Source organism: Orycteropus afer, unplaced genomic scaffold, assembly GCF_000298275.1.
Source record: "Orycteropus afer afer isolate SDZICR_OR568_19922 unplaced genomic scaffold, OryAfe1.0 scaffold00990, whole genome shotgun sequence".
NCBI classification, from domain to species: domain Eukaryota; kingdom Metazoa; phylum Chordata; class Mammalia; order Tubulidentata; family Orycteropodidae; genus Orycteropus; species Orycteropus afer.
This window is the reverse complement of record NW_006922577.1, coordinates 29,144-43,091: the sequence shown is the minus strand read 5'-3', so window position 1 is coordinate 43,091 and position 13,948 is coordinate 29,144.

Here is a 13,948-nt window from a genome sequence, read left to right as displayed (position 1 = left end):
GACGATGACGATAATGAACAAATGCACTGCCATTGAGTCCATTCCAACTCAGAGCGAACCCCTTTGGTTTTCCGAGGCAGTAAATCTTTACAGAAGTGGATTGCTCAGTCTTCCTTCCACAGAGTGGCTGGTGGGTATGAACCGCCAACCTTCTGGTTAGCAGGCAAATGCCTTAGGCACTACGTTACCAGAGCTCCTTATGCATTGATGAAATCGGGTGAAAATCATGTCTTTAATCTCAGTGCTCTAGTACTGCAAGACCCAGCATTTCCCGATCCTGCATCTCCCTTGTGGAGCAAATGGCCTATAATCACTTTACGTACAGCACGAAACCCGCCCTCAAAGAAGTGCCACACACAATTCTCTTAAGTTTTCTATACAAAATCTCTTGGGTTCCCCACAATACCTGTGCTTGTCCGGACGTCGCCGCTGGGCCTTGAGATGGTGCCGCCAGCTCACTGCGATATGGCGGACTCCTTTCTACGCAGGCCAGGCTCTGCTACATGACGCAAGACTCACAATGAAGGCACGCCTGCCCTCTGCACTTCTGCAAGGGGGTCTAGAGTTTCATTTCCTGGTCGAGCGCCCCCACATCGAGCTGGCGGAGTAGGAGCACGTCTTTGCAATTTCATGTTAAAGACATACACCCGCACTTCTTTGCAATTTAATATTAAAGACATACGCATAAAAGCTTGTGCAAACATAAAAACAATAGATGCATTTTTGGGGTGATTTTAATACCCACCAGCTTTCACAGGAATGCAATGATGAGCACGGCAAGTTGTTAACTTGTTATTGTTGTGCATGTGCGCATGCGCAGGGGTGTTTGTGTGTGATTTGATTTGTTGGGGACTTTACTAAGAATTCTTCACTGTTTGGGGAATCTCTTGGCATCAATAAGAACCTCAGGTTATGTTGTTGTTGTTGTTGTTATGTGCCATCGAGTTGGACCCAACTCATAGCGACCCCTCTTTGGGCTGCCGAGGCAGTATCACTACGGAAGTAGATTGCCCAACCTTGCTTCCGAGGAGTGGCTCGGGGTTTGAACCACCAGCCTTCTGGTTAGCAGTCAAGTGCCTTAGGCACTATGCTACCAGAGCTGGTTAAGATATTTGACTGCTATTCAAAAGGCCAGTGGTTCCAGGCCACCAGCCACTTGGCTAAAGAAAGACGGGCCGGCTGCTTGCATAAAGAGTTACAGCCTTGGAAACCCAGTGGGGGTTGCTGTTAGTGGCGATCTACTTGTTGGCAGTGAGTTTTGTCATCGATGGCAGTGCTGCTCCTGGTATCTGTCACCAATTCAGCACATCCCAGGGAGTGTGCAGCAGTAGCTCCCACATACATGGAACTCCATATATCTGGTACAGGCATAAGAATTCCTCATGGTGTCTTCCATTGATCCAGGACCTAAGCGTTGCCCTACTGGTGCACGCATAACATGATATTCTTACAGGTAAGAACTTTCCTTTTATTTCCCTATGTGTTTTGTCTCTAATTAAGTGGCAGCTAAGTTATAGTGTCTATGGGTTGCTAAGCAGGATGGTAAGGTACACAAAAGCATTTGTTTTTAAAAGGTGATTTGGGTGTGATAGGATGAGAACTATTGTTGTAGGTGATGGCAGTAAATTTTAAATGATAACAGTAACTATAGTCCATAGTTGTTGTGAGCCGTGGAGTCGGACCCGACTCATAGCGACCGTCCTTGCTTGGGTTTCCGAGGCAGTATCACAACGGAAATAGATTGCCCCATCTTCCTTCCGAGGAGTGGCTAGTGGGTTTGAACCAAGAGCCTTCTGGTTAGCAGTCAAGTGCCTTAGGCACTACGCTACCAGAGCTCCTAGAGAGGGTCTTAATGGTGGATTTGGAGGCTGAGATTGAAGCTTAGATAATTTCTGGGTCATCGTTTTCTACCAAGTAAAACCAGTTACCATTGAGTCGATCCCAACTCACAATGACCCCATGTTAGTCGCAGTAGAACTGTGTAGAGTTTTCAATAGCTGGTTTTTCTCACGTGGATCACCAGGCCTTTCATCCAAGGTGCCTCTGGGTGGACTTGAACCTCCAACCTTTCGGTAGCAGCCGCGTGCCTTAACCATTAGCACCAGACAGGAGCTCCTCTAGTAACGTAGTAGCCCGCCATCCTGCTGGCCTTTTGGCTTAGGTTCTTAAAAGAATAGCTTGCTGTTTAGATCTAGACTTAGCGATACAGTAATAGTCATTGAAAAGTCTCAATGAGAAGAACCCAAGAGAAACTAGTGAAACTCCTGAATTACGGATGATTTTAAAATAAATGGAGTTTTATTACCAACAGTGATGATGATGATTACGGATCACAGTAGATACAGTATATGAAAGTAGGATGAAAACCTCCTTGAACAACAGAGTTCCTTAAAGAGGACCGTCATTCATGAACAGCATTTCGAGTGCCTTTATGCAAATGGAGACTTCTGGGCACTTCAAGGGGGCTTGAAAGAGTTGAGTTTCTTAACTCTTCTCACCATCCTTCCCTGCCTTTTTTTCTCTCCACATGCCTAAATTTAGGCTAACTATGAAGAACTGGAAAAGTAAATAATACTTGCTACCCATAAATCCAGATATCCAAGTGAAATAACCCATGAATTAATGAGATCCTGACACCATCTGTTTCAGGAGCTGAGGAGAAACCTGAGCTCAGGAGCCTCAGTGAGAGCACTAGCAATTATTCTTCCAACTTGAACAGATGCACTTAGCTGCCTACCAGACTCTTCCAGGCTCATCACCTCCCATGAGCCCATTCCTCTTGTCCTCAGGTATTTGCTGTGAGTTGGGTCTGGAACGGCATCAGTTCTCTAACAGTATCTGCTCCATCTGGGTAGGGTAAGCTCTGCTTAGAGGTTTTGTCAGGTGAGAAATGGCTGAGCCTGTGGGAGGAGCCTCGGGGCTGTATCCCTGTGCTTGATCAAGTGATCATTTTACAAATGAAGAAGTCCAAGGCTTCAGCTGGCTGCTGCTAGCCTCAACACTAGACTTCCTAGCTTTCTGCCATGGCCAACAAGCAGGTCTGAAACTAAGGGGAGGGAAGTGCTGTGCTAGCCACACCAAGGAGGCACTCATTCTCAGGGTTGTGTGAGCCCGGGCAGGGTCGGTGCCCTGGGTGCCTCACTTGCCTCATTCAAATTGGCATCTCAATCAAGTTGAATTGAGTGTATGTATGCACAGTTTCTCCATGCCCAGCCTCTGGATTCACTGAGGCCAAGGGACCTGTCTTTCCGTCTTGTCTGCTCACCAACTTGGTCACTGCTTGGTACATAACAGGCACATGGAAAGAGCAAGTTCATTAATGGATTAATGAGTGACTCTAAGCTCCAGTTGCCTCCACTCAAGACTCATAAAAACCTTGCAATACAAATTCTTTATCCTCTTTTAGAGTTGAGAAAGCCCACATGGGCAGGTCTCCTGACCCTAGTGCTATAGGCAGGCTTTCTCAACCTGGGCACTGTTGACATTGTTGTGGGGGGAATGTCCTGTGCTTTGTAGGATGTTTAGCAGCATTCCAGGCCTTCATCCACTAGATGCCAGTAGCACTCCACCCTCGGTTAGTTAGTTAGTTTACCTGTAAAGATTATTGGTTCCCCTGACAAGTCCAGAATAAATGCCTTCAGGCTGGGCTGGATCCAGGAGCTCAAATAATGCTCCATCTTGTGGTCTGCGACCCTCTGTATTGGCTTCATTCTCATGCAATCCCCCCATTTAGACACCAGCTTGGTGGTCTTAGCTGTAAGAGAGGCCTCTTCCACAGTTGTTCCCGCATAAACTGTCGGAATGGAGGCCCCGTCCCACAAATGAGGTCACATGCTCAACCTCTAGGGTTATAGGAGGGGGTCAGCCTGGCAACTCACACCAATTGAGACTCTGCCATCCAGAGGTTGACCACCAAAAATGTCTCCAGACATTGCCAAATGTCCTCATGGCAGCAAAACTGTCCCCCCATCAACCCAATGAAAATCCCTGTACTACCCTGCTGTGTAAATCATGCGTATGAACCAAATCTACCCCCTTAGCTGAGGTTCCACAGGGCATCTCATTTTGTAGAGAGGTGTATCTGCCCACCCAGTCATGGGATGGAATGGTTCTTCAGTTGCTGCACTGAATGTGTCTTAGCTTGGGCTGTCCCAGAAGCAGACCCTGAGACCAGGATTTAAGCCAAGTAGTTTATTTGGGAGGTGATCCTGAGATGCACTGGTGAGGGAAAGTGAGTAAGAAGACAATAAAAGGTGTGTTCATGACAGAAGACTTCTGGGGCAACTGGTCCCAGCTGAGGACCTCTGGGAGACAGTACAGAGCAAGCCAGACTTGTTCTACCTGGAGGCAAGGAAACTGGGGCATTTATGCATCCACTCCTGTTTCTCACTGGCTGAGGACCGCTCCGGGGGCATTCTTCCCTGACACTTCCAGCCGCCTTGTACGAGGGCCACACAGGCTGATGAGGCCCAAGATGCCCTCAGACAGGGTCGCAGGCACTTGCGGGCAGGCTGTGTTTGTGGGTACCCGCTGTGAGTGCCCAGGGGAGATGGGTGGAACACCAGCAACATCTGCCACACCTAACAATGAAGGTAAATGGGAGAGATGGGCCTTCTTTGCTAATGATGTAGATAGAAAAGTGAGCTAGGGCATAGCTCTGGACATACGGAGAAGTGAAATCATACTCCAAATGAAATGGCCAATTTTATGTGAGTTTTTTCAGTTGTTGAAGCAAACAAGGCCAAAAGTGGAGGGCGTGACCCGCTCCTCACTCCCCACAGGGAAGACCCCAAGACTGCCTGGGTCACAGCTGTGCTGGATGTGGCTCTGAACCTGGGGGATGTGGTCCAGCTCCCAGTACTTGGCCTGGCAGTGCTATCGTGGCTTGGCCATCCTCTTCACTTGAGCTGCCTAATTGCATGGTCTTTGCACAAGATGAGGTTGTTTTTAATTACTCCGAGTGCACGCCCTCCTTTGAGCCTTCCAAGCACGCTAATGAGCACGCAGGCTGATTATTAGGACTCCAACTGCCATTTCCCCTACAGCAACTCAGAGGAGCATAGCACATGCTGAGAAAGTCATGGCCCGACTAAGGTATGGAAGGGGAAGAAGAGAACTAAATTAATTCCAAGATAATTGACCCAATTTACAATTAGCGAGCTGGTTTGATCTATAACCTTTTTTTAATGAACTGTAGGAGACATACAGTAAAAGTCACCCATTTCAGTGTCGAGTTCGGTCAGTTTTGACAAGTGCATGCCTTCAGGTAACCACCATCGAAATCAAGTTATAGAGCTGTCGCATCACCCCAGAAAATTCCCTCACACCTCCCCCTACCCAGAGTCCCTGGCAACCATTGATCTGTTGTCTATCTCTAGTTTTGTCTTTTCCAGAATGTCATATAAATAGAATCATACAGTATATCACCTTTTGGGATGGGTTTCTTTCAATATACAGTTAGGATTCCTCCATGTTGTTGCTTGTATTAGGGGTTTGTTCCTTTTTATTGCTGAGTAGTATTCCATTAATGGATGAATCAGAATTTTTTTCTTTTCTTTTCTTTATTTTTATTTTTTCTTTCTTTATTTTTTTACTTTTATTGTGGTGAAAGGTGGGGAAAGCCCCCAGGTGACAGGAAGCAGTGGCAGACAGGGCCAGTGGCCTGGGACAGGTAGGGGGAAGCCCAGGAAATGAGCAGATTGTTTCCAATTCTATGATAGTGTGAATAAAACTGCTATAAAAATTTACATACAAGCTTTTCTGTTAACGTAAGCGTTCATTTCACTTGGGTAAATATCCGAAAGTGGCGATGTTGGGCCATATGGTAAGTATACATTTAACTTTAAAGGAAAACTGCCACTGTTTTCTAAAGTGGCCATACCATTCTATATTGCCAACAGTAATGCATGAGAGTTCCAGTTGCTCTATATGCTTCTCAGCACTTAATATTTCAGGATTGTTTCATTTTAAAATCATGCTAATAAGTATCTGAAGGAGTTCTGGTAGCACAGTGGTAAGGCATTTGGCTGCTAACCAGGAGGTCGGTGGTTTAAACCCCCACCTGCTCTTCCAAACCCACCAGCTGCTCCATGGAAGGAAGATGCGGCAATCTACTTCCATAAAGATTTACAGCCCTGGAAACCCAGTGGGGGTTGCTATGAGTCAGAATCAACTCGATGGCAGTGGGTTTGGATTTTTTTTTTTTTTTTTCTAAGCAGTGTCTAGTGTACTTCATTGTGGTTTTAATGTGCCTTTATCAAATGACTAATGTTCTTGGGTAGTTTTTCATGAGTTTATTTGCCACCCATATATGTTTGTTGAAGTAGGTGTTTGGCGAAAATAGTAAAAAATCTTTTGCCTATTTTTATACTTTTTTATTATTGAGTTTTGAGAGTTCTTAATATAATCTGGATAAAGGTCCTTTAGCAGATATGTGTTTTCCAATTTTTCCCCCTTCTATATTTATGTTTTTGTTTTCTTAACAGTGCCTTTTTTAAAAAATATAATAACTTCCCCATTTACTGCTCAGAGACATTGCTTAACAGTGTCTTTTGAAGAGCAAAAGTTCTTAATTTTGATTAAGTCCAATTTATTACTTGTTTTCTCTCATGGATTGTGCTTTTGGTGTCAGATCTAAGAAAACTTTACCTGATTGGCAAGCTGAGTAAGTATGGGTAGGCAAACATGACTATACCCACAGCTATATTAGGTCTGGCAGAAAATGTTTCTACATACATTATTTGTATGTGCTGTAAGTATCTTTATGTGTATAGTAGAGCAAATGGGACAAAGCTATGAAAACTTCTTAACCCATAACCAAACACCTTCAGGTAATGAGTCACTGAGTTTTGGGGCTTAGGACCTCTGTCTCAGGGAACCACTAAGTCAACTGCTATAACGTAATTCACAAAGACAATGTTCTACATCCTACTGTGGTGCATAGTGACGGGTCTTAAAAAAGCAAGCTAGCTGCCCTCTAAGGTTAAACTGTTGGTCTCTCCCTGTCCAAAGCAAAGCAGAGTGAAGAAAAGAAAAGATTCCAGGACACAATGTGTCCAAAACAATAATAGACCATGTAAACCCTAGCCTCTATGACCCTGAAACCAAAAGAATTAGCTGGTGCCTGGCAACCATTACTAACTACTCTGAAAGGGATCACAAGAGGAGGTCCTGAGTAGAGTGGGACCAAAGTATGGAATAAAACTCGTAATCATTACTGGTCTGATAACACAATGCAGTGCAACACAACCACTGCCATGGAGTTGGAACCAACTCATAGCAACCCCTCTTTGGGTTTCCGAGGTGGTATCACTACAGAAGTAGATTGCCCAACCTTCCTTCCAAGGAGTGGCTGGTGGGTTTGAACTGCCAGCCTTCTGGTTAGCAGTCAAGTGCCTTAGGCACTACGCACCAGAGCTCCTCTGGTCTGATATAGAGTGTTGAATTCCCTGAGACTATGGCCCTTAGGCACCCTTGAAGCCTACAACCAAACTCACCCCCATGGCTCAACTTTCGGCTACAAAATAGGCCTATATGATGAACAGTAACACCGGGGAGGTATGTACTCCTTCGAACAATCAACCATAGGACATCAAAAGGGCAACATTTGCCCAGGGATAAAGCTCAGAAGGCAGGAAGAGACAGGAAAGAAGGGCCAATGGAAACAATACACACACGGAGGATGGAGGAAGAGTGCTATTATACTGTGGGGACTGCAGACAATGCCATGAAACAAAATGTGTATGAATTGTTGAACAGAAAATCAATTTGCTCGGTAAACTTTCACTCAAATGACAATAAAAAGTGTTGTTTTTTTTTTTTTTTTAAGTATGTTGAAACTAGGGAGCTCTGGTTAGCCACTCCTCAGAAGGAAGGTTGGCCAATCTACTTCCGTAGTGATACTGCCCCGGAAACCCAAGGAGGGGTCGCTACGAGTCGGGTCCGATTCGACGGCACATAACAACCACCACAGGACAATGGAGAACTAATGAAAGTTTAAAGAGGAAGAGCAACTTCTTCTCCTCCTCTGTCTCCTCCCCCCTTTTCCTCCTTTCTCCCTTCTTTTCTTCCCTCTCCTCCGTCTTTCCCCCCTCCTCCTCCTTCTCACATTCACTATAGCTGTGATAGAGACTGGACAAAATCGGTGACAGGAAACAGGTTAGGAAATGATTTTAAAACGGCAACTGATGAAGACAATGTTAGTAAAGAGTATAGAAGATACATGCTTCATTTCTCAGATATGATGAGCAGGTCTTGATAAGTAGTAGTTGGTTGCAGGAGTTGAAAAGGAGAAACACGTTGCTGGTTTTAAGAGTTTGAGTGATCCAAGGCTTGGTATCTTATATAATTCACAGTCTTTTTTTGGGGGGTCAAAATTGTAGGAGATTGAAGAATGGTGGCAATTTTAGACTGTAAGCATCCATGAGAGCAGGGAGTGCTACTTTTGTTCACCTCTTGCTAGGAGGACAGTCTGCTTCTACGTGTCCAGTCGGTCTGCCAAAGCAAAGGCCTTGGGCCCAGAACATTCTCTGATAGGGAGGCTGGGAATTGGGTCTCTCACTCTCAGCCCCTTCTCATTATCAGAAAAGCCCTTCTCCCTGTTTTTAGCAAACAGTAACTGTGCACATGCATGGGCCCCATATGGTACCGGCCAACCCAATTCTATATCTGTTCCCAGTGAGGAAGGAATGGAATTGCTCCTTTGATCATGGCACAAGAATGGTGTGCGTGACACATCTCCCTGGCAGCGGTCTCAATGTGGGACTTGCTGGCCATGGAGACAGGTGCCCACAGTTGAAGCTGATCTCGCTGTCTCTTCTCTATGTGAGTAAAGCATTACCTCATGTACCGTTAGAGTGTGTGATTTGTATGTTTTGTTGCTGACCTCGAGCCTTGGTGTGACACTACTGCTTACCCAGCTATGCATATAACTAGATATTTGTGGTAGACAGAATAATAGCTCCACAGAAACTGTGGCATGTTACCTTAGATGGCAAAAGAGAGTTTGCTAACATAATTCAGTTAAAGACCTTGAGATGCGACAGTCTCCTGAATTATCTGTGTCCAATGTAATCACAAGGGTTCTTATAAGGGTAAGAGAGGGGCAGGAGAGTCAGAGAAAGAAACTAAAGATGCTATACTGCTGGCTTAACATTGAAGGGATGGTCCATGAGTCAAGGAATGCAGGCAGCCTCTCGAAGCTGGCAAAGGAAAGGAAACATTCTCCTCCAGAGCCTCCAAAAACTAACACAGACATATCTATACTTTGATTTTAACCCAGTGAGACCCAGCTGGACTTTTGACTTGCAGAATTGTAAGATGATAAGTTTGTGTGTTTCAAGTCAATTTGTTTGTGGGAATTTGTTGCATCAGCAATAGGATACTAATATTGGTGTTATATGATGCATGTGCTGAGAACCAGGGAAGATCTGTGTTCTGCTATCTGAAGTTCACTGAGTCTAAGTTTGCAGAGCTCCACAGTCTCTAATAAAAGAGGGCTATTTGTTTGTTCAATATCTGACTGAAAGCTGGGTGGGGGCAGGTAAAGATCAATCAATGTAATATACCACATAAATAGAACAAAAGGAAAAAAAACACACAATCACTTCAATTGATACAGAAAGTGCATTTGATAAAACCCAACACTCCTTTTCATGATAAATATACTCAGAAAACTAGGAATATAAGGGAAACTTCAACGTGATAAGGGTTCTTTATGAAAAACCCACATCTAACATCGTACTTAATGGTGAGAGGCTGAAAGCTTTCCCTCTAAGATCAGGAACAAGACAAGTATGTCTACTTTTACCACTGCTATTCAGCATCAGCTAGAAGTTCTAGCGAGAGCAATCAGGCAAGAAAAGAAATCAAAAGCATCCAGATCAGAAAAGAAGTAAAACAAATCTTTATTCATAGATGGCTCGATTCTATCTATACAGAAAACCCCAGAGAGTCCCCTTCAACCAAGTAGAGCTAATAAACAAATTCAGCGAAGTTATCAGGTACCAGATCAATATACAGAAATTAATTATATTGCTATACACTAGCAATGAAGAAAGGAGCTCTGGTGGTGTAGAAGGCTGGTGGTTCAAGCCTACCAGCCACTCCTTGGAAGGAAGATTGGGCAATCTACTTCCATAGAGATACTGCCTCAGACACCCAAGGAAGGGTCGATATGAGCAATGAAGAATCCTGAAATGAAATTAAGAAAACAATTCCATTTATTATACCATCAAAAAGAATAAAATGCTTAGGAATAAATTTAACCAAGGACGTATAAGACTGATACACTGAAAACTACAAAATATTGATGAAAGAAATTAAATACCTAAATAATGGAATGACATCCTGTATTTATGGATTAGAAGACTTAATATTGTTAAGATGGCAACACTCCCCAAATTGATCTACATATTCAATGCAATCCCTATCAAAATCCCAATAGCTTTTTTTTTTTTTTTTTTTGCAGAAATGGAAAGCCAATCCTCAAATTCATATGGAATCACAAAGGGTTCCAAATATCAAAAACAATCTTGAAAAAGAAGAACAAAGCAGGAAGGCTCATACTTCCTGATTTCAAAACATACTACAAAGCTATAGTAATCAAAACAGGGTAATATTGATATAAGGATTGACAGAGACCAATGCAATAGAATTGAAGTTCTAGAACTAAACCTACACAGTGGCCAATTGAGTTTTGGCAAGGACACTAAGTCCATCCAATGGGGGAAAGAATAGTCTCTTCAATAAATGGTTCGGGAACAATTGAATTTCCACACTTAGAGAATGAAGTTGCATCCCTACCTCATGCCATACGTAAAAATTAACTCAAAATGATGTAAACAGAAGAACTAAAATCATAAAACTTAGAAGAAAATATAGGAATAGCTCCAGGTTCATCCATGCCGTGAGATGTTTCACAGATTCATTCTTCTTCTTCTTTAATGTTATATAGTATTCCATTGTGTGTATTTACCATAGTTTGTTTAACCATTCATCTGTTGATGGGTATTTAGGTTGTTTTCATCCTTTTGCTATTGTGAATAATGCTGCTCTCAATATGGGTGGGCACATAACTGTTCGTGTCACAACTCTTACTTGTCTAGGATATATCCCTAGTAGTGGGATTGCTTGATCATACGGTTTTTCTATTTCCAACTTTTTAAGGAAGCACCATACAGTTTTCCACAATGGTCGCAGCATTTTACAGACCCACCAGCAATGTATGAGAGTTCTAGTTTCTCCACACCCTTCCCAGTATTTGTTGTTTTCTATTTTTTTTAACTGTGCTGTTAATGCTGGGGTGAGATGCCATTTCATTTTTGTTTTGATTTGCATCTACTTCCATAGTGATACAGCCTTGGAAACCCAAAGAGGGGTTGCTATGAGTCGGGTCTGACTCCACGGCACATAACAACAACAATGGCTAATGATCATAAGCATTTCTTCATGTGTTTGTTGGACCCCTGAAAGTCTTCTTTGGTTAAGTATCTGTTCATGTCCTCTGCTCATTTTTTAATTGGGATTTTTGTCCCTTTGTTGTTGAGGGGTTGACATTTTCTATACATTTTAGAGATTAGTCCATTGTCTGGTATGATGTAAAAAAAAAAATTTTCCCAGTCTGTAGGTTCTCTTTTCATGCTTTTTGTGATGTCTTTTGATGTGAAAAAGGGTTTAATTTTTATGAGGTTCCAATCGTCTAGTTTTGTTCTGGGGTTTGTGCATTTCTAATTATATTTGATAGTTATGTTTGATAGTGTATTTATACCATGTATTAGGGCCCCTAAGTTTGTCCATATTTTTGCTTTAATGATCTATAGTTTCAGGTTTTACATTTAGATCTTTGATCCATCTTGAATTAGTTTTTGAATATTCTGTGAGATTCAGATCCAGTTTCATTTTTCTGCAAATAGATTTCCAGTTTTGCTAGTACTATTTGTTAAAGAGATTATCTCTTCCCTATTTAATGGGCTTTGGCCCTTTGTCAAAGATCAGCTGTCCATAGGTGGATGGATTTACTTCTGGATTCCCATTTCTGTTCCATTGGTCTATGTGTGTCATTGTATCAATACCAGGCTGTTTTGACTACCATGGCTGTATAATAGGTTTTGAGATTGGGCAGTGTGAGGTCTCCTACTTTGTTCTTCTTTAGTAGTGCTTTGCTCATCCAGGGTCTCTTTCCTCCTCATATAAACTTGGTGATTACTTTTTCCATCTCTTTAAAGAATGATGATGGAATCTGGATCAGAACTGCCTTACATCAGTAGATTGCTTTGGGTAGTATTGACATTCTCAGAATATTAACTCTTCCTATCCATGAGCATGGTATATCCTTCCATTTACGTAGGTCTCTTTTGGTTTAATTATATATGATTTATTTTTGACCTTTGATTTCCTTTAATTATCTATATGGCATGTTGTTGTTATGTGCCATCAAGTCAAACCTGACACATAGTGACCCCTCCTTGGGTTTCCGAGGCAGTATCAGCACAGAAGCAGATTGCCCAACCTTCCTTCCGAGGAGTGGCTGGTGAGTTTGAACCACCAGTCTTCTGGTTAGCAGTCAAATGCCTTAGGCATTATGCCACCTGAGCTCCTAAACACCGTATAATGTGGATGAAATTGGAGAATATCATGCTGAGTCAAATAAGTCAATCACAGAAAGATAAGCTGTATTAGTTCACTGTGGTAAAAAGTCAAGGAAAGGTTTATGTACGGAAGAGAACTCTCTTTGTTGGTTACCAGGGAGGGGAGGGGAAGGAGCAGGAGGGGAGGAGAAGGAATACTGCCAGATAAGTAGAGACAAGAATTGATTTGAGTGAAGGGAAAGGCAACATACCAAAGGGACTACACCCATGACCATATATAAGGTTGGCAGACAGTGTTTCTGCATACTTATTTGTATGTCCATATAACTAGAACTCAGGACACACCCCCACCAGGCAAGAAAGCAGGGAAAAGAGCAGCCAGAGGTGACGACAGAGCAGAGCAGCAGCCAGGGATCCAGATAAGGGGAGGGAACCATGTCCCACCCCCACCAGGCAAGAAAGCAGGGGAAAGCAAAGCCAGAGGAGATGACAGAGCAGAACAGCAGCCAGGGATCCAAGTAAGGGGAGGGACCCAGGCCCCATCCACAACAGGCAAGAAGGCAGGGGAAAGAGAAGCCAGAGGGATGACAAAGCAGAGCAGTGCCAGGGATCCAGGTAAGGGGAGGGCAGAGAGGTTTCAAACAGCTAAGGGAGACAAACTCGTCTCTCAGTTTGTTGTACTGTTGTGGCTTGCATGTTGCTGTGAGGCTTGAGGGTGTGCCACCAGTGCTTCAAGTGCCAGCAGGGTTGCACATGGTGCACAGGTTTCAATGCAGCTTACAGACTGAGACAGACTAGGAAGAAGGAAGAGGTCATCCACTTCTCAAAGAATTGGCCAGGGAAAACCTTATGAATAGCAGAGAAACACTGTCTGATACATTACTGTGCAACTTTATGAATAGCCCAGAAATATTATCCGATACAGTGCAGTCGAGAACAACCTCCTTAGGTCAGAAAGCTTTCAAAATAGGACTAGGAAAGAGCTGCATCATCGAAGTAGGACCAACCTTACTGATACGGATAAAGTAAAGCTTTCAAGACCTCCATTTGGTGATGTGGCATGACTCAAATTGAGGAGAAACAGCTGCAAACATCCATTAATAATAGGAACATGCAATGCATGAAGTATGAATCTAGGAAAATTGGAAGTTAACAAAAATGAAATGGAACGCATAAAGATCAATATCCTAGGCATTAGTGAGCTGGAATGGACTGGTTTTGGCCATTTTGAATCAGATAACCATATGACCTACCATGCTGGGAATGACAATTTGAAGAGGAATGGCATGGCATTCATCATCACAAAGGATGTTTCAAGATCTGTCCTGAAGTACAATGCTGTCAGTGATAGGATAATATCC